General features: G+C 46.6%; 1 protein-coding gene across 2 annotated transcripts in view; it reads right to left on the minus strand.

Moving 5' to 3' along the window:
- The window catches only part of SHISAL1 (shisa like 1), a 112,010-nt gene that overhangs the window by 47,889 nt on the left and 43,538 nt on the right, over positions 1-20,583 (minus strand). The gene's annotated exons all lie outside the window — the stretch shown is intronic.

Consider the following 20,583-nt stretch of genomic DNA (forward strand, 5'->3'; position numbering starts at 1 on the left):
TCTAGAGTCTGCCAGATATTCCTGCCTGAGACATTTCCCAGCATCGGGGCGGCCGGATTATACAAAGCCTGTATGTTTTATTAAAATAGTTTTTCTATCTACTTCGGTGTGAGGGAACGGTATGAATCACAGCATCCTCCTTGGCTGATTATGGCTCTGTTATAAGAGCGATATAACTGTATAATAGAGTACAGTGCTGTGCAACAGCATCCAGGCAAACAATCCACAATTTTATTAATTTTTTTATACTAAATGTATAAGGTCAGGAGGCTCCCCAGAAAGAAGAGCAACCCTCCCGGATTCTGGGGGCCCCCTGCTCCACCCCCGATCACGGCATTCCCCCCATCCCTGACCGCAACGTTAAATACTGCAATACGCGGGTCTCCTGGGATGGGGCAGGGCTAAAATGTCATAATTGCGGAATTTTAGCCCCGACCCCTCCATGGAGATCTGTCTTGCTTTTCAGCAGTACTTCGGGGGCAGGGCTTGGGTGTGAATTCATCAAGCCCCGCCCCCGAAGTACTGCTGAAAATCTCCTCTCAGGGCTTCTCCCAGAGAGGAGATTAGAAAAGTAGGCAACCCTGTGTAATCTGTGTTGAACTATTTCACTGATAAGAAAGGTGCTTTAACACAGGTGAATGCACTTCGAATTTAACCCAACGGTGCTGTAAGAGATGCGCAAAATATCCCCAAAAAAGTGATTCATATTTTGTACATCTCTCACAGCAACGTTTTAATTCAAAGGGTTAAGTAGGAAGTCCATTTTGTCCCTCCTGGAATAGGGCATGTTGGGATGTATGGATTATGTATATTACATTTAAACCAATAATGTATATATTAGATTAAAACTAATAGTGACCAGACACCCAGGCAGGGAGGAGGAAAAGTTGGGATCCCAGTGTTACTTACAGCTCTATCCCCCCTCTTATATCTCCTCTAGATGGAACGCTCCATCGGTAGCTCATCAACCCTGATACTCCTGAGTCTCTGCTTGCATTGCATATTGCATGCATTCTGACTGCCTGGTTCTGCTGCTGCATAAGAGGGAGAGCTTTAGTGATATTAGTGCCGAGGGTACAGTATGTCCTGTGACTCCCTCCATCACCCCCTTTATCTGGCTATGTGTGTACAGGGAAAGCTGATGCAAAGCACATTTCGTCTGGTTGTTCTGTAATCTTAATTCGCACGACGGGTAATGCTGTTTTCATACATGCCTATAACCCCAAGATGCCCAGGAGAAACCCAGAATTCCAGGGACTCCTCCAGGTCTCCTCCAGTGACAGTAGACTAGCAATAAGCAACATTTTCCTGATGATTTCTGTGGTGCAGATGGAGAGGTAAGTATCCTGAAAGGGTGTGTGGTGTGGGTCCATGTGCACCCTTTGCTCATGGGCAATTTGTGACACTATTTACAACAAATAATGTTATTGTGGACCCTCCCCCTGTAGCACAATGACATGAATCACAGCACTGCTCAGCAGGGGTGGGACCAAAACTATAATATCACAAAGCCACGCCCTCTGTACTGCCTACTCGGATCTCCTGGAGGCAATAAACATAGGTCAGCATTATTTTTTAAGGCATATTTATCGTAGGGCAAAACACCACATAAAGGCAGTAAGGTTCACCAGTATAAAGAGACAGTTGATAGAAAACTGGTGCAGAGATTATGCTTAAGCCATAGAAACCAATTCATAATTGGCACTCTCAAGTTGCAAAGTAATTCTGTTTGTAAAATAAATTTGGTCATTTATATCTTGAAGATGTTGGTTATACGTAAATGAAAAAAAAAAGAAGCCCCTTTTCTTCTTTTGCATTTATATATATCTAAGGCAGATCACCTCCACTTCCCTTCCCTATGGATGCAGAGGGCCAAGCACAAGCAGACCAGCAGACTCGGTGAGAAGGGCCCCAGCTCACTCGGCGACCCATCCCCCCCTCCCTCAGGCTAGGTCAGAAGGGGGACCCCCGGCATTACACCCAGCCGGTAGGACCCCCCAGCTGGCCGCATCAGCCCCGGGTAACTCTGCGGCAGTGCCACCCCCCCACTGACTCTACCCCGGCCTCACTGACTGACTCTTTCTTCCCCCGCCACCACCACCACCCACACTACCCACGGCTCTCCCTACAGGAAGATTCAAGATTGCGCCGCAATGGCTGCCTAGGAACTGTGCACTCAGCCATATGTATCCCGTGTCTCCCATGTGATAACTGTACGGTCTCTGCTGTAACTGTGCTGTCTTTGCTCACACTGGGGCAGATGTATTAACCAGCATTAAGTGCAAAAATGCACTTAACGCTGGTTAACTGGGGGGGATTACGTCTGTCCCTAATGTATTACTAGCGCACCTAACGTGCGCTAGTGACAGCCCGCCGAGTTACGCTCGGCGGGGCTGTCCCTGCAATCCCCCCCAGGGATTAACGGCCGGGGCGATGTATTAACAGCCTTCAAGGCGTTAATTCGCCCCGGCCGCTTCGCCAGCTCAGGGCTAGCGTTGTCCTATCCCCCACTATGGGGACAACGCTAGCCCTGCGTCTGGCTTGGGCTGCGCTGGAGATCTCGCGTTTTTTGCGAGATCCCGCGCATGCCCAGTGCGGCCGGCCGGGGGACAGGAGATAGCGCATCAGTATTAACTGATGCGCTATCTCCAGAAAGGGACATCGCCGAAGGGGGGAGTTAACGCTCCCCCGCTTCGGCAGACAAGATGTTAATACATCTTGTCGATGTCCCTTCCTGCTTCGCCTCGCTATTGAGGCGAAGCAGGAAGTATCATAGCGGCGTGATAAGCGCTGCTATGATACATCTGCCCCACTGTTACCTCATACTGTGCTCATACTGTTACCCATCTGGCTGCTGCAACGACCAGTGGTGCCGCTGATTGCTGCCTAGGTGCTGTGCAGCTTGGCGAGTATGTGTTCCCTGTGTGACAACTGTACTGTCCCTGCTCATATTGTTACCCACCTGGCTGCTGCAATGACCAGTGGCATCGCTGATGTCTGCCTAGGCGCCGCGCAGCATGTAATGTCTTAATGTAACGTATGTAATGTCCTCCCCCCCTTCATCCTTGCTTGATGCTGCACTGTAATCCGCAAGCACACATGGCCAATAAAGTTTATTCTATTCTAATATATATATATATATATATATATATATATATATATATATATATATATATATATATGTACAGTTTCAGGTGGCAGCGCACCTTAATCCAATAACTGGCTCCGGTGCCCTCCGAAAACACCCTGGCAGGGGTGAGTATATAAGTGTTGTGGAACAGCCACAACAGCGGTGGATGACGATGTGACCAATACATCAAAAAACGTTTCATATTCAATCTGCGTCTTTACCTTTTTCCACAACACACACACACACACACACACACACACACACACACACACACACACATATATTGTATTAATGAAAAATGGATAAGCCATTTTTTATTTTTTCGTGAAGAACGTATCATTCTGGACTATAAATAAACAACTGGATGGATGATCCGGACCCTCAGCGCCAAGTGTTGCATCTTTCAGATTTTTTTGGTGCCAGTCATCCCTTTTTAGGTCAAAGGTCACCTAAATAAACTAAAGAATTTCATTAAAATTGATCTAAACTTTATTTAAGTTGAACGACAAAGTTAATAAAGCGTGTTCTACAAATTCCTGTATAAAGGATGAAATCAGGGGGGTAAATGGAAGATATTTTCTTTTGTAACGTCTTGAGACAACCTTTGTGATCCTGTGCGGGGGCGCGTGGACGACGAATAAACACATTCCTGAATAAGATTACAGGTTTTGCGTCATATGCGTTGTTTTGAGTAGAAAATTAAATCCTTATCGTGTTTGTTCATCTGGAAGAAATAAATTCAATTTGAACAGGAAAATACGAGGAAGCCTTGATGTTCTTGCAGCGGAGGTAGAAAGGGTCATGAACAAGTGCAGAACGAAACGCAATTATTATTATTCTTTATTTTTATACAGCATCAACATTTTACACCGTGCTGCAGTATACAGAGAGGGTTTATTTCATACCAGCCTGCCTGAAATGTCAGGGGGACTTGTAGAATAATGGGAGACTTCCTATAGCACATGGAGGGTAGGGAGAGATCGCCAGAGCGCACAGTAGGGATGGCCACAGATTTCTGATGTTTGGGAAACATCGATAGTTTTGGAAATGGGTCATATGCGGACCCACAGCGGCATTTTGCATGAAGTTGCAGGGGCGAATCCTACAAACGAACATCATCTGTCGTTTTTTGGAAGCCAGGACTTTATAGTCCTTTATTAAAGGACTTTGATTCTTCAAAATTATTACTAATGGCATCAGCAAAAGTAATCACCATTAAGGCCGGCTACATTTCAACATACCCCGCAACAGTCACGATTACTGCGGGAACGTCCCAGTTTTCGGAGACGTTCCCGCATCTCTCCCATGGCCGGCAGTGTCCCGCAGCGGGGTGGGGACCATTGGGACTGTCGGCTGCAGAGCAGCGGTTAATAAACGCCGTGCTCATGCGCACAGCGTCTATTCACGCAGCCAGGGGGTCTGGGGGCATGGCTAGAGGCTCACAGAGCCTCTGGGCCATGCCCCCACACCGGCAAAAATGGGGGCGTGGCCTCACGGGAAGATGTGTGTATCAGCCATGCCCCTTTTCGGGTAACCACGCCCCCTAATCTGCTAATCCCCCCAATCGATGGTAATATGGATGCTATATGTGTACAGTTATTGCTTTGGGTTGGGAACATTTGGTCTACAGCAGGCATGTTCAACCTTGGCCCTCCAGCTGTTGTGAAACTATACATCCCAGCATGCTTTGCAATAGCTTTAGCAGTCTCTAATAGCCAGTGCTATTTTTCAGCAGGAACCAGCAGGAACTCAGTTCCTGAACCTCTAATTAAATATGACATTCTCAGGAACTAAAAATGTACTTTCCATAAGATTTATTTTAAAGTCACTTGTGAGTGCCTTTGTTTCTAAATACAATATATACATCTATATCTCCCTCCTTCTTTTTATTATATACATTATTTTTTATTTAATTGATCCTTCCCAGACCTGGAGTTCCTGCACCTATTTTTCCAGAAAATTAGTACTGCTAATAGCTAAACTGTGGCAAGGCATGATGGGACTTGTACTTTCACAACAGCTGGAGGGCCAAGGTTGGACATGCCTGGTCTACAGCATGATGGTCGACAGTCATTAGGTCGACACCATTAGGTCGACATGGGAAAATGTCGACATGGTCTAGGTCGACATGGGAAAAGGTCGACATGGTTATAGGTCGAAAGGTCATTAGTTCGACAGGCCGTTAGTTCGACAATGTCTAGGTCGACAGTCCAAAGGTCAACATGGGGGTTTTCACTGTTTTTTTTTTACCTGAATGTCAACACGGTCAACATGGACACAGTTTAAAGTGCATCGCATGATCCCCTTTGCACTGTCAGCCATGGTGCCTCGCTGCGATCGCAACACTATTTTATTCTCCCACCGCGCCCTAGTGGATGGTAGGGCATGAAATACCGCCTGTCGGCACATGTCGGCTCAAAAAACAGTGAAAAACCCCATGTCGACCTTTTGACTATCGACCTAGACACTGTCTAACTAATGACCTGTCGAACTAATGTCCTTTCGACCTAGAACCATGTCGACCTTTCCCCATGTCGACCTAATAGTGTCGACCCAATGACTGTCGACCATCAGGCTGTAGACCAAATGACCGCATCCCATTGCTTTTTGCACCTGTTTTTTTTTTTTTTTTACATCTTAACAGGAAAAATGGACTCCCTTATGTTCAATTATGGGGCATATTTCGAGAAAGTGAGAGCACCAATCTATTCCTGTTGTTATGAGGGGAATTCATGACTACCAGCGGATGCAGGTGATTAATGCCTTTGTCCTAAATTTAGGCTGCATTTCCGCTGATCTCTGCTCTGTTGGTGTACGGCGTTCCACTTTGCCGCTCCATCATACGTATGACAGCCATGACACTGAGGTCTAACAGCTGACAGCGTGTCTAATCTTGGATTCCTTCTGGAGTTTACTGTCAGAACGGTAATTGCATGTTAGCTGTGGCATGTTGGTGTGCCTCAGAGTTGCGATAGAGGATTCAGTATACATCTCCAGAGTCGGCAGATAATGGCCGTAAGAAATGTCACTGTGCCAAAGTATTCAGTGCATTAGGATGATGCCCAGGAGCCCGTACTGAGAGTGGCTTTGCTTGTGGCACAGGGCATGATATGATAAAGTACAACACATTATGGCTTCAATGTAATTACAGAGAAATGCCCAAAATATTACAAATAACGGCTCCCATGCCAGCTCACACCACATATAGCGCTGTACCCAGCATTATAGACCAATACTACCTAGATACAGACATCTGCCTATACACCTATACTATATGGCCCTTATTCTGGTTCACTCGCAAAGGCAAATTCCTTCTCAAATGGACAAAACCGTGTGCACTGCAGGTGGGGCAGATGTAACTTGTGCGGAGAGAGTTAGATTTGGGTGGGGTTTTACTGCAAAGTGAGATCTATATTGCATTGTAAAAATAAAGCAGTCAGTATCTGCACAGAAACAAAATAACACACACATCTTACTCTCTGCACATGTTACATCTGCCCCACCTGCAGTGCACATGGTTTTGTCCATTTGAAAGGGAATTTGCCTTTGCCAGTGAACCAGAATAAGGGCCAATGCACACCATAGTGACCAACATAACAGTTAAATGCACTTTACTTATGGCCCTCCCTCCAGCACAATAGCGTCATGCCTATACTACTATATGCCAATGGCGTATTTACAATGGTTGCTATGGGCAACATCACCTCTTTTCATTTTAAGAAGTTTTAGTAAATTTACCCCAATGTGTGAAACATGAGGGTGGGTTACTCTCCCGGGACTCACCAAAAATCTTGAGTCTCCTAGACATTCTGTAAAAAGGCAAGAATGATTATTGTGAACAATGTAAAATACAGATGTGTCCTCATACTATATCATTGATGCAGTTATACAAAATAGCTTCTCAGTCTCAACGCACTCATCCCGTGAGTCTCTGATTGCACTGGGCATCTATTTTGCATCTGCTTTTCCAAAAACATGCGATGCAGCTAGGATGCACCAGTAGACTGTTCTGATGAATTTGATATACTTGTATATAATGTAGCCAATCCCGGGATTGGCGGGTTCCTGGCATTTGGCCCTAAAATTGCTGCAATTTGAATCCCGGGATTTTAGGATTTTAGGAGTAGACTGCACTTGCGCATTTTAATACAGGGCAGAGGCTGAGCACCCAGTCAAACACTGCCTGGCTTTTCCCATCTACTTACTTCTTGAAAAGCACATAAAACGGGACAGTGCTTTTTCTATGTATTACTACATATTTTTCAGTGTTTTCTCTTTTGTTGTTTACATTTTATTACAATTGATATTACTGTATATTGTGGATGGCTAATGAAGGGTATTTTGGTAAGGTCAGATCATGCTGTATGCACCGTACACACATGTACTGCGGCCAACTCTCTTCCTTACAGCATAGCTTCCCAATAAGCAGAACTTTTCCCAAATCAAAGCAGCCACATTGGCCAAAGGTCGAACTGTAAAAACATACAGAGATTCCAAATATGCATTTGGGGTGGTTCATGACTTTGTGGCCAACATACAAAACAGGTAGCTGCACTTAAATCCAATGCACACACTAATAATCCTGCTGACATGATTGAAGATTGAAGAAAACGTAAAACGGTTCAGGGTATGCAAGTTGTGTGTTGAAACGGTGATAGTATCTTACCGTGAGATTCCGATGTATCGGTGGATGTCGATGGTGTGTGCCTTCCCCAATCCTGATGCGTTGACACGGTTCCAGATTTTAGTGTGTCCGTGTAGTGGGTGGAAGGGGACTTATGGGGGTGCACGTATACAAATGAAAGAGGTGAGCTGGTGTATTTACAAGGTAAATTTATTGTGACTATTTACAGATAGAGTAACAATAAAGTTAGCAATGATAAAATTACCAGTAGCAACTGGAATAAGGAAGCATATATTGAAAAAGAGCAGGTATTACCATGAGTAGTGTAGCCAAACGCGTTTCATCCTTGGTGAGGACTTTTTCAATGGCAGACTGGTGCTGTGGTGTCCCAGGGTTTAAATAGGGTGGACAGTGATTGATACAGCTGAGGAGTCTGGTGTTCTTAATTAATTAATTAATTCCGGGTGTGAAGGGAGTAATGCACCTGTGCAAACAGGCTGGGTGCTAGAGCCCGATGTGTGTGATACTGATTGCATGCACTGCGCAGGTGCAGGATATCAGGGATGGCGCCCGATTGTAGGTGATTTGAATGGGAACCTGGGGGTAGAGGAAGGAGCGGGAAAGGAGGTGGGGCGGGGGCGCGGAAAGGGGGTTGGAATCGATGGGCTGTGGGAGAGGGATAAGGGATTCAAGCTGAAGGAGGCAGAAAAATATATATATGAGGCAACTAGGGGTCTATGTTTAGACCTTGTGGGATCAGGGTTTGCATGTTGAATATCCACCTGCTTTCGACATGATTGATCCTCTGGATGTGATCTCCTCCACGCCAGAGTGGGGTGACTAGATCAATAGCAATGAATTTAAGTCCTTGGGGGTCACTATTATGCTGTAATCTGAAGTGCTCTGAGACACTGTGTTGTTGTCATCCATTTTTTATATTGCGGATGTGTTCACTGATTCTGGTGTGCAGTTTGCGTATAGTGCGGCCCACATATTGTTTTTGGCAGGGGCACTCTAAAAGGTAGATGATGTTTTTGGTGTTACAAGTGAGGGTTTTGTTGATGGTGAACTGTTCTTTTGTTTGGTTTGATGTAAAAGTGCTTGTTGCTTTGGTTTGCCTGTATTGGAGTGTTTGGCAACTGTGACATTTGCCGCAATGAAAGAAGCCTTTACTGATGGCCTGTCCCTCTAGGGTGGTTTGTGTTAGTGTGTTGTTGGTTGTCAAATGGTTTTTGATGACTTGTCTCCCTATGTCCTTGGCTTTTCTAAAGCCGATGTCTGGTTTTGGTGGGAGGAATGTTTGTAATTTTTCGTCTAGGTGTAGGAGATGCCAATGTTTGTAAATGATGGCTTTGAATTGTGGTGCTGCGTCAGTGTAGCCTGTTATCAAAAAGACTTTGTCATTGGTAGATGGGAGGGGATGTTTATCTTTGTACTCTAGGAGTTTGTGTCTATCTTTTTGTTTCAGGTCTTGGTAGGCTTTATTGACATTGGTGGCATTATATTTCTTTTCCAGAAATTGTTTTTGAAGGTCCTGTCCTTGTGTCTCATAATCTGTTAGGGTTGAACAATTGCGTCTGATGCGTGTAAATTGACTGCGTGGGATGCCGGCTATCCAACTTGGGTGGTGATTGCTATCTGCCCTAATATAACTGTTGACATCAACATTTTTATGGAATGTTTTGGTGTGTATTAGGTTGTCGCGGATGCTGATTTCTAGGTCGAGGAATTCTGCTTGGGTGTGACTTTAATGGGTGGTGAATTTAAGGTTCTTGTTATTGTTATTGATGTGTTCAAGGAAGGTTAGCAATGAGGGTTCGTCACCACCCCAAATGAACAACACGTCGTCTATGTAACATGCAAACCCTGATCCCACAAGGTCTAAACATAGACCCCTAGTTGCCTCATATATATATTTTTCTGCCTCCTTCAGCTTGAATCCCTTATCCCTCTCCCACAGCCCATCGATTCCAACCCCCTTTCCGCGCCCCCGCCCCACCTCCTTTCCCGCTCCTTCCTCTACCCCCAGGTTCCCATTCAAATCACCTACAATCGGGCGCCATCCCTGATATCCTGCACCTGCGCAGTGCATGCAATCAGTATCACACACATCGGGCTCTAGCACCCAGCCTGTTTGCACAGGTGCATTACTCCCTTCACACCCGGAATTAATTAATTAATTAAGAACACCAGACTCCTCAGCTGTATCAATCACTGTCCACCCTATTTAAACCCTGGGACACCACAGCACCAGTCTGCCATTGAAAAAGTCCTCACCAAGGATGAAACGCGTTTGGCTACACTACTCATGGTAATACCTGCTCTTTTTCAATATATGCTTCCTTATTCCAGTTGCTACTGGTAATTTTATCATTGCTAACTTTATTGTTACTCTATCTGTAAATAGTCACAATAAATTTACCTTGTAAATACACCAGCTCACCTCTTTCATTTGTATACGTGCACCCCCATAAGTCCCCTTCCACCCACTACACGGACACACTAAAATCTGGAACCGTGTCAACGCATCAGGATTGGGGAAGGCACACACCATCGACATCCACCGATACATCGGAATCTCACGGTAAGATACTATCACCGTTTCAACACACAACTTGCATACCCTGAACCGTTTTACGTTGTCTTCGGAGGTACATACACCAACCCCAGGATTGACGTGAAGGGATCTAGATACCTTAACACCATCACCCATCGGGGAGACAACAGGCATTGCCTCACCGCGGGACAGCTTGCAATCATCTAGTCAAAGATCGCCTTCCCGTCACTCTCATCTTCAACACCCAGCCAACAGTTATTGCTCCCAGTTTCAACACCAACACCCAGCCCACAGTTATTGCCCCCTGTTTCCACCAGCAGAACACCCAGCCCACAGTTTTAGCTCCCAGTATTTGATAATACACCGAACCAACCACAAAAAACCCCTGAGCGCCAGCACTCCACCCTTCTATTTTTGCCTTTGTACCTACAGGGGAACCAAGACTTTTCCCCAAGGAGTGCGGGCCGCTAGGGGTCTCCACCCTCCGAGCGCTGTGCAGTCCCCCTTGTTCTTTCTCCAGAATTGTATGAAAGATGGCCTGTATTGCAACTTGAGATAGGTGAAATGTGTTGCATAGAGAGCATATGATGTGGAAGGGTGTGTGTATTGTATTGTTTTGTTTAATTAAAAAGCGGTTACAGAGTAAGATGTACATTGATAGTGTGGATGGTACAGTGACATTTGTGGGTGTGGGGGGGGGGCTGTGTGTGCATGTTGTTTAGGTGTGTGTGTGCAATAGTATAGTAGGGTGTTTTTGAGTCAGCGGCTCCCCACTGGCGGAGGTCACGACACAGGAAAACAGGAGGCTGGGTAGTGATAGGGGTGTGTGGGCATAAGGGGGACTAAAGAGGAGGGTGGGAGATACTGTGCAGCTTCTGCCAGTGGGTGAGGGTCCAGCGTGGCAGTACAGTCAGTGTCTCTGCCCTGAGTCAGTGTCTCCTCCTACTGGGTGGGAGTTAGGGTGCATGAGAGCAGGAGGCTGGGCTATGAGGCATGATAGGGGTATGTGGGCAAAACAGCGTTAGCGACTCCCCAGTGGTGGAAGTTACGGTTCAGGAGAGCAGGAAGCTGGGTAGTGATAGGGGTATGTGAGTATACGGGGGACTAAAGAGGGGGTTAGGGGTGCCATGGATTGCGGGAGGGGTGCCGTGAATCAAGGGAGGGAGGGGGCGCAGGTGTCCGCGAATCGCGGGAGAGGGCGGGGGTCCGCAAAGCGTGGGAGGGGGCGTGAATTGCGCGAGGGGGGGCTGCGAATTGCAGGAGATAGGGTGTGCGGGGGTGACGTGAATCGTGGGAGGGGGGCGTGAATCGCGGGAGGGGGGGTGCGCGGTCCGTGAATTGCGGGAGGGGGGGGGGCACGGGGCGCGATGAATCACCTAGTTAGTTATATATTCTTGTAGAAGGATGGTAGGATGTTGCTGTCATTCAGAATGCATTTACATAACAGTAATAGTAGCAGTTAAAGATCTGACTTAAAACACCTACAGTAAAACAAAACAGGTGTTATATATTATACAAAGAATTGGTTGATGATGTGTAGGTTGACGTGCACATAGTTGTCACTGGAAAAAAATTTCTACAAGAAAAAATCAACACAGAAAGGTCAACACATGTAAATGTTGACATAAGTGTGGCACTTCATTGGTGTCCATGTCGACACATGAGAATGAATATGAAAACATTCAAAAAAAGAAAAATAAATCTTCAAAAACTCAGGTCAACCTTTTTCATTGTCGACCATAGCCGTGTCAGAGTTTTGCATGTGCCATTTAATCCTGGGGTTGCCGTGAATCGCGCGGGGGAGGGAGACATGACAGGTAGGAGCTGATTGGCTGGCTGTTTATACTGTAACTCTCTAGTTTATCACTTTTCAAGCTTAGTATATCTGGCCATGAGGGTGTTATAAGGCCTTCTCTCCAAACTTGGGCCTCCAGAGCCGACTGAATACCCAGTAACCACCAAACTTCTTGGTGTCGCTCAGTGAGCCAAATAATCCGGCACACTTCAGATTTCAAATCTGGCAACATTAGAGGTCATTAGGCCATCATTATTATTACCCGTCAGACAGTGGCGTAACTATAGCTCCGTAGCCCCCGCCATTTTGGGGAGGCGCAGAGAAAGTGTGGGTGCCAGGGGTCTGCGGGGCTATAGTTACCCGCTGCTGTCTGGCCTGCCGCCACGGTCCCGTCTCTCCCGGCGCCGGCTCCTGCTGCTATAATGAAAACTGATACTTAGAAAATGGCTGCCACCATACTGCAGACAGTTTTCTGTCTGCAGTATGGGGGAAGCCATTTTCTAAGACTGTGGGACTGTGACCACAGATGCAGCCGGGCAGGTAAGGGCATGGGGGGGCGCGGAGGGGAGAGGCGCCGAAAAATTTGCGGCGGGGGGGCGCAAATAAGGAAATTACACCACTGCCGTCAGAGCCACATTTTTCAAACACCGTCTGTGACATGACAGACAGGAGCTGATTGGCTGGCTGTTTATCACCCTCCATTTTATCACTTTTGAAGCTTAGTGCATCCGGCCCACAATGTAATTCTATACAATGATAGTGGAGTCTTGCCTTTGTCTATGTCCTTGTGAATTTCAGTACCATACATAAATTTCTGTCGGCTGGCACAGTTGCCATTTTGTCTTCGGACAAATATACATTGACATTCCACTATGGCAGCATAGAGCTTACATACCTATACTTAAATGGCTGCCTAGCAACTAAGGAGGTGGGGCTGGGCTGCGTCAGCCGCTGCCCGGCTTCGGCTGCCCAGCCCCACCTCCTTTCCCCATGCTGTGTGCGGCGGGCCTTGCTAACATGATCACGCTGACCACAGCCAGGTTGCCAGGGGCAGGGCCGGGCAGCGGCTTATATAGTGCTCATACTGCCCAGCCCTGGGAGACACAGTGATGTTTTTTTTTTTTAGGGAGTGCTCCTAGTGGGGAGCACTACCTAAAAAAACCCCACCAGTGAAGGGCTTAAAGTAAGCGTTTTAGCCCTGGAAGCCCAAAATTGCTTAGGGCCTTTACTCTGCTACAGTAATATGACTCACAAATATATATAGTTAAGTAACTTGTCAGAAAATAAATATATTTACAATGAAAGAGCCATTCCCGGGGAAACATCTATAGAGCATCTCGCACAGGCCTCTGTCTGTGAATCATGTGGAAAACACTGTAGGGGACCGTTCTAGTTGTCTAATGGAAGTGACAGAGGACAAGTACTTGCAGACAGTAAGCTAAGAAGAATACAAGTGACTCACTAATAACTGCGCTCTGTCACCGTTCCCTTAAAGAGGCAGTAGCACTCCGAAATGCTGAATAGGTTGTGGAAGATAAATAGGGCTCTGCGGACCAATGCAAAAAAATGGGTAACATTATGATAACCTTGTTATCGCTGGCAGTACATCTGTCCGCGGTAAGATTACGCTGTTCTCCAAAGGCCCGGCAAAGCCTACGGAACAAGTGTTGCTGTGGCTCTCGTACCATCGTCATACCGGCCAACTCCTACTAGGATTATTTGTGGGCTTTAGATCTCAGGCTAAAAATCTAGTGCTCAGATTCTACAGCGATGCTGGCAGAGAGGAGGGCGCATGGACGGAGTAGGATGCACATGGGCCCAGGGGCGGATTGGCCCACCGGGAAACCGGGCCATTTCCCTGTGGGCCGGCCCAAAACTCTTTAAAAAGGGGCCGACCGTGCTCCCCCCTGGGCTGGCTGGGCCGCGGGCAGCGTCCGCAGCACTTTTCCCAAATCCAAAATGGCCGCACACAGCACCTCCTAGGGCCTTCAAGCGGCACAGCACCTCCCAGGGCCTTCAGAAAGAAGAAGCAGCAGAAGCCGCCCCCCCGCGCATTACATACCACCGCCGCCCCCCAACGTGCATAACTACATACCGCCGCTGTGGGTGCATTTAACATAGTAATCACCCATCAGGGTGGCTGTACAATAAAAAATCGGGTCTGATATTAAAATTGTACAGTGCGGCTCTTAAAACCCGAAAATCGGGTCCCATCGCATACCTTAATTAGTGGTATGCGATGGTATACGATGGTCGCCGTGCTAGGAAACAAGTACCCAAATGACTTGTCAATAAGATATGCTGGTGATGTTACAAAAATGTGTAAGGGGCAGATGTATTAACAGTGACAAAGTAAAGAGTGATAAACAACCAGCAAACCAGCTCCTAACTGTCATTTTTTTCAAACCGGTCATGTAGCATGACAGTTAGGAGCTGGTTTGTTTATCACTTTACAGTTCATCAGTTTTTGAAGCTTGATACATTTGGCCCGGTCTGAGTAAATTCTCCCAGCACAACAAATATGTTAACCACACTGTAGTGCCCCACATACACAACATGCCACACAAAAACACAAGTTCATATATGAAACTGTGCCCCCCCCACTCTGGTGATGTGTATAGGTGTGAAAACCCACCTGTGTGTGATGGCTCCTTGGCAAACATCCCTGATACCCGCTGTACAGCTCTGAATTGGAATTGGAGGCATGAATAATTAATGCGCTAATTTGTGGACAACTTAGGAACTCACTGTATAACTGTAACATGTACGCCTATCCCAAATATTTGGGACGCTTTTTTATAAAACAGCACAAAAAAGTTGACATCTCAGTTAATGAAGCAAGTAAAATAATTAGCTCCAGCAGTGGATCTTCTAAAATGCGTCATTGAGTAATGAAAGCACCTGTGCACCTGCCGGCTGACCCGTATCGTCAAGCAATTCCAAGCCTTTGATTTTAAACATGCAAAAATAAATATATAATCAACATCAAATGCAACTATAAAAAATGACAATCCCATGCATTCTACATTACAACAGGATGCTCTTCAGTTCCTTTTGAAGTAACGATATTTAATCAATCTTATCATCATGCTTTAAGAGATACATTTTATTCTGGAAATATTCAGAATTTTTGACATTCTTCCCATGTGAACGGCCGAGATTATACAAGATAATCAATCGTGTGATGATGATAATGTAATTACTTCCAAACCAGTCTAAAAAAAAAACAATGATGTGTATTGTGGAAAAAAATATGCTACACTCTTTATTGATTATACAGAATTATTGTGGGAAATTAATGTTAATGATGACTTTAGAATGAAATATTTGGGGGTATTCAATTAGCCCTAAAGAAACATCAATATTTTACTAAATTACATAGCCTTGGGGAGGGGGTGGGGGGGGGGGGGGGGGGTGTCAGTGCAGTACATACAGTATTTCAAATAGTGGAGCCACCCCAGTTGTCAGTGAGTCCGAGCTGGTGATGTTTGGCAGTGTGTGGGATGGCAGTTGGTGCGGTTCCCCTATTTGAATTACGTACCGCACTGGACGTACCACCCCTGGATGCGCCACTGGTTGGGAAATATCACTGGCAAATCTATAATGGGTGCATGGGGTTATGCAGCCATTATTAAAGGGGGAACCCAGCAACACACACCCTACCCCCAATACTATATGCCTACCAAGGTCTTCCCCAAAATCCTTTGCCAATTGCCCAATCTTCATGGCTATGTGGTCGGTAATAAAAAATTAAGGATTGTTAATGTGAACAATTTAATGCAGGGTTTGAATTTCCTCTCCTGAAGAGAAAATGGAGAATTGACATACATATTATTAATATGAAGCTTAATATTTGCGTATAGGCATCAAAAGGGTGTTTTGGGGGCAATCCCGTTGCACCCATGGGAATTCTAACATTTCTATACTATGTCTCGTTAGTGGATATTATAATGGTAATTATATTCATTTATGGGCAACTTTTAACATTGTACTTTTCAGTTGGGAATTACTTTATGACAGTGGCCATTTATCCTCTTTCAGCCTCCCTTCATATAGCCATTATTAATTAATCTCTAATGGGGATAGATTTCCACGGTAGGCTAAAAATATAACCATGTTGCTGCTTTCGCAGATTGTCCCAGTTTTGTTACAGGTGTCTTGATAATTCCCAGTTTGAAGACTCGCACAGGTTCAGCTGGCAACTCACCAGTGGCAACAATGCGGCCTCCGCTGATTGCAGGTTCACAGGTGCAAAACTAGGTCAGCAAACATGGCTGCCTGGGATTCTAGTAATAGGAAAACATCACAGGAGGGATATATATACCTCGGTGTCTGCCTCGCGCACACACACACACACAAGCGTACCCCCTCTTCATTGTGATAACTTTATATTTGTGTATTATTATATTTATTTGTGTATAAAATGAAACATGTTAGTGAGGGGCCTAGACTGTATTTATCACCTGCGGCCATTTTGTGTATTTTATTGTCATTTTTTTTTAAATGGCTGAAGTACAGGTGAAGCAGAAGTGTAACTTCATAGAAAGCCACCTACCTCTACTTCTCTACCCCAAAGTTGTCAAAACATCGATGTTACCAATGGTTTTACCATCAGTAATAATACATCAATAGCACTAAACATGAGTCATAGAAAATGTCTCCTTTTTTTTTTTTACTTTTGATGAACCAATCCAATCACTGGCCTGCCCTCTTTGATGGAGTCTGAGCTCAGCCAATCAGCATTCAAGCCATTCAGCGGAACTTTGCAGTGACAGATCACAAGCCTGCTAATTTTTCTGAGCTCTGTCAGGTATACCGGCCCACCGATGTGGCACAAGATGCAAGCTGATTGGCTGAAGGCTGGTCCAATCAAAACAAGCCACTGCCCCAGCACTATATTGTAAGAGAACTATCGGTGGTAAGGAAACATTGGATCGTTACCATCAGAAATCAGGACCCATCTGCTCTTGGTTCTCAATTAAACATCTTCCGATTCCTATTCTTACCCAAAGTATGATAATCTGGACCGCGACCAATTAATTAAAATTCCACACAGCTTTCTCGGCCCCTGGTCTCAGGAAGGGCCTGGGCAGCTCATTTTGCCCACCGCAACCCACCGACTGCCTCCACTGCACTGCGCTCAGTGCGCTGAACACAGCAGGTCCCGGAGCACATGCCTACTCAACCCAGGATGCCGGCGGCCAATTAAAATGCTGCAACAGCTTTTGAGCCAATCAGAGCAGCTGCCAGTACGCAAGATCTGATTGGCTCACCAGTAGGTGCTGCAATTGAATTCCGGACTGGAAATGAGTCCCGGGCCACAAAAATCCATGATTGCAGGCCTGCAACCACAACATTTTTTCCAGTGATTTCGGCATCCCTCCTGCAGCCGCCACTGGACTCAGGAGGGTATGTGTTAGAAAAAAATGGGTGCAGCGTATGTGGTGTGGGGACTGCACCCATTATATAAATATGTCACTGTGTTCCTGATAAGTGTTGTGTACATTGAATTGGAAGGCTATAGTCTATAGGACTGGAGCAGGCTTTGATGGAGACAGTGGGCGTCAGCACAAATATATGGGTGCAGCTGCGCCAGGCCAATGGTTTGCACCATACAGACCGACTTTTTGGTTTTTCTTTGCAGGAGAAGCCTGGGGGAGGATTCGGAGTGTAGTGATGGGACGTGGCCAGTTTATTGCACCAGTAAGCCCCGCCACTTCATGGGGGGGGGGGATGACGCAATTCATGTATATTTCAATAAGGGAGGGGTGAAAATTACACAATTACCATATAAGGCATCATTAAGCTCCGCCCTTCACAGACCCCAGATTCAGAAGTATTCAATTCCCCATTCTGCCCACTTTCCTAAGAAGTTTCTGGAATGTGGGAGGTATACTACCCACTGTACAGGGGTTAAGGGGAACTAGCCAAAATATCAGGAGTGGGAGGATCTGGGAGAGTGTGCAAGTATACTCTGTGCAGCATCTGGAATAGCTTACAGATGGTAGCAGTATACACAGTACTGTTCACTACACCGTACATCATAGCAGCCTTTGTTCTGCAGACCTCTCCGCTCTGCACAGGATCTGCGTCTCTCATCCACACTCATTACTCGCTCACACTTACACTTGCAGGATTTTTGTCAGGCAGCACCCACCCTATGAAATACCCTTCCACACACATTATAACTCTCCTCTAGCCTCCGAGCTTTTAAGCGTTCCCTGAAATCTCACCTCTTCAGGCAAGCGTATCATATTCAGGACCCCCACCAACCAACGTTCAGTAGCATTCATATCTAATTGCATCCCATCAGGACTGTCTTGCAATCTGCTGGGACTGCCATGCTATGGAATTCTATCCTTATGTATCCCTCCTATTATCCCTAGATTGTAAGCTTGCGCGCAGGGCCCTCCTACCTCTATGTTTCTACCCAGTTTGTTTAATCACTGTAAATAAATAAGGCTTATTTTCTTTTGGTACTAAATAATAACGCCATTCGTGATAGAGAGCGGGTGTAGGGGGGGGGGGGGGGGGCATAATGCTGCGCTGCAGAAGGCAGAAGTTATACAGCAGAATATAAGAATTGATGAACAGAAGGAACCACTGACCGCTGCACAAGTCACACATCTGATGGGATAAAACAATAGCAATTAATTATGTAGAGCTACAGGAGAGCCAGGATCGCTCAGTGCGGCTGAGTGGAGAACTCATTAAATAAGAAAGGAAAAAAGTGCGTAACAAGGAAAGCGTCTCCGAAACTTCTCAGATTTGGAAAAATGGTATTTAAAAAAAAAAAAACACTCCGGAACAAAGACTAGTGAAAGAGCGAAGGAGAAAAGATGGAGACCGCAGTGTGAAAAGATTAATTATAATGGCACAGGAGAGGACAAGTGTGTTTGTGAGATGACAAACAATATTTTACCAGTATCTGTGTAACATGACAGGCGGATGTTACATGTAATATTACAGGTATTTCATACCTCCCGTTACGCGGCATTCTGTGTTGTTGAGCCAGATGCTGTAGCTCCAACAGCCCCCCAACTGTCATGTTACCAGCTGGGTTTGAAAAATGGCAATTTAAATCTGATTGGCTGGTTGTTTATCACTCTCCTCTTTTTCACTTTTTGAAGCTTGATACTTCAGGGCCCTTATTCCATACTTGCCTACCCTCCCGGAATGGCCGGGAGGGTCCCGTAAATCGGGTCCCCCTCCCGGTCCCCCGGGAAGGGGGGCAAGTCTCCCGCATTTCCCTACAGCCCCGGCTCCTCCTCTCCCCGCGGTCTAAAAACTATGATTTTTGCGGGTCCGCAGGAATGGGGGTGGGACCCACGGACCCGCAAATTGAGGCTTCAGCCCGTCATGGGGGCGGGGCTTGATGACATCACCCGTGCCCCGCCTCCGACACGAAGCCTCTACCCGCCCCCTTTCACTCCTCTCCGGGCTTCTCCCGGAAAGGAGTATGCCAAAGTCGGCAAGTATGGCTTATTCTGGTTCACTGACAAAGGCAAATTCCTTCTCAAATGAACAAAACCATGTGCACTGCGGGGGGGGGGGGGGGGGGGGGGGCAGATGTAAAATGTGCAGAGAGAGTAAATACATTTTGGTGCATGCACGGAGTACAGATATGCACGTTTGACCCCAATCTATGTGGTGGTCTGTGAGGCAAGATGGTATATCAGCTGTGTAGATGGAACTTCAGCAGTTGTGTCAGAAACACATCTCTTATATATTTGGCTACATCTGTCATTCAATGTGTGAGTGAGCCTCTGACTCCACCTACACACACTCACAGTGACAGAGAACCAGCCCACAGTGCCAGACACCCTCTGCCTCCCCATGCTGCCAGGCAAAGACACTGCTACTCCACAGCCACCAGGTGAGCGTCAGGTCTGCCTGCACCCCCCCCCCTGACACCCGCAACCCACCCTCCCGCAATTCGCGGGGCCCCCGCACCCCCCCGCGATTCACGGCACCCCCCACACCCCCTCCCGTGATTCACGGCAACCCCCGCGACCCCCCCACCCATGATTCGCGGGACCCTCGCGACCCCCCTCCCGGGATTCGTGGGCACACTCCCCCGATTCGCGGCACCCCCGAGCCCCCCCCTCCCGCGAATCACGGCCCCCGCGCCCCCTCCCACGATTCGCGGGCCCCCCCGCACCCCCCTATCGCGATTCGGTAAGGTAACATTAAATGAATCAGAAATACACTCTATACATTGTTAATGTGGTACAATGGTACATTGTGTTTGCTGATCGCATTAGGAGACTAATGGGTGATTACAAAACCCATGTGCAATTATGTTAGCATAGCTAAAAATGGGTTTGTACGTTAGAGAAGCTATAAAACTGTCCTTCCTTTGGGTTAGTTGAGTATCTGGAGCAACACACCTGTGTACACGGCATCTCTTCAGTGGCGAACTCCAGCTCCACCCAACCCCCCCATTGGCTACTGCCACCCGCAGAAGGGACAGGTGG

The sequence above is a fragment of the Crinia signifera genome, chromosome 4 (genome assembly GCF_055691185.1).
Source record: "Crinia signifera chromosome 4, ASM5569118v1, whole genome shotgun sequence".
Taxonomy (NCBI): domain Eukaryota; kingdom Metazoa; phylum Chordata; class Amphibia; order Anura; family Myobatrachidae; genus Crinia; species Crinia signifera.